This window comes from Thalia democratica, chromosome 2 (genome assembly GCF_965202585.1).
Source record: "Thalia democratica chromosome 2, ktThaDemo2.hap1.1, whole genome shotgun sequence".
Taxonomy (NCBI): domain Eukaryota; kingdom Metazoa; phylum Chordata; class Thaliacea; order Salpida; family Salpidae; genus Thalia; species Thalia democratica.
This window is the reverse complement of record NC_139166.1, coordinates 42,334,534-42,336,355: the sequence shown is the minus strand read 5'-3', so window position 1 is coordinate 42,336,355 and position 1,822 is coordinate 42,334,534.

Sequence of the window (1,822 nt, the reverse complement as noted above, 5' to 3'; positions counted from 1 at the left end):
GTTTTTTAACATTTTTTATAAGAATAAGTAAAAACTTGTTAGAAACTTTGAAGTTTGTAAGCTAGACAATACACTTTAAAAGTTTTATTGTATATAGTTAAAGTTTTACTTTATAAAAGTTTATTTAAAAGATTATTTATTTGAGTAGCAAAAAAAATTGTTTTTATTATTACTTAAGTTATGTATTTCAGATTAAGATTTAGTTTATTGCAAAAATATTTTAAAACTTTAATGAAAACTAATTTAAAAAAATTCTATACTAAATTGCTGCAACGAACTAGTAATGGTTTTTTTTAATAGATGTTTATAGCAAAACCAAGATGTTTTTACTACCATACATTAAGCACTAGGACCACTAGATTATTAGCTATTTTAATTTTAAGAAATTTTAAACATTTAGTCTGTTTCTTTGAACTATGAACAAATATGTTTTTTAATCAACACAGATATACTTCTACAAATCTCATCAAGTGTGCATAAAAACACAAAGATACATAAAATAACTTACAAATTATGTAGCTATTAGAAAAACATAAGTAATCAGTATCTTTAAAGTAACCATAGACTTTTATGTATCAATATTTTCAAATTATTGCTAATTGAAAAATAAAAGTGTAATGTCATATTGCACAAAAAAAGGAAATTACTTTGTTTTTTTTTTTTTTTTACTACAATAGTAATTATCAACAATCTCACAAAATTAAAAGTAAATTTCATTTTTTTATTTAGAGCCATATTTACATACTTGCAGGCCACAGGTAAAACTTTTTATAGACTGCATTGCTTTAAAATTAAAAACATGTTTAAGGGCCACACTTATAATTTTCATGGGCTGCAGTTTGCTGACCCCTGTACTAGTCTGAGTTTAAGAGAAAACTAATTGATAAGAAGCAAGAGCAACAAACTTAAAAAACTAGAATACTTACATAAAATAATCATAATTATAATGAATACTGTTATCCTAAAGAAACTATTTAAAAAATATGAAAAATAGTTGATTTTGAGCCTTAAAAACTTATTTTAAAATACGCATGATTTTTTTTCAGTGTGAAAAACTTTAAAGTTAATGTGTTGCATGGCAACTTCCTTTTTTGTATATTTGTTGACCACTGGGTTTCAATATTGCAACATAAATTCAAAAAGTTAAAAACTGTTTAAACCCTGCGTTTAAGTAAGGTAAAAGAGTGCAGCTTGTAGACATATTAGGTTTTACATATTAGGTTTAATACATTGATTTACAGCTTAAAATTATGATCAAAAAGACATCAAATATAATTTAACTTTAACTTGATATTGGTGCGACATCATCCTAATTAATTACCTTAATATCAAGGTTCTTTTTTATTTTTACTAAAATATATTGTTACTTTTTTCTTATTTAAGGTTTATTGTCTAGAAAGAATGAAACATTTATTTCAAATCCTTGACGCTCAAGCCTGGGGGAGAGACTGAAGGAGCTTTTCTACCTTGTCTTTCTCTTCAATGACCAATGTGTAAAGTATTTGCTGCACCTTACCTTGAATTTGGTGTTAGACTTGTTTTTCTTGATCTTGACAGATTTGGCATCTGTGCAGCAAGCAGTCAAGAGGATCTGTATGTTATCTGTATGTATTATATGTTTTGGATTTAAGAAAACAAATAGAGAGATCTCAACTACAAGGTAATGACAAGGTCTTTGACGGAAACTTAGTTTGTAAAATAATTTTTTGAAAGAATAAATTCATTAACTATATGTATAATATATAAAGATATAAGTTTAAGTAAAGTACTTTTTTACTTTAGCCTTTTTGTTGCTGAGCAACTTGTTCAGCTTGGTGGCGCC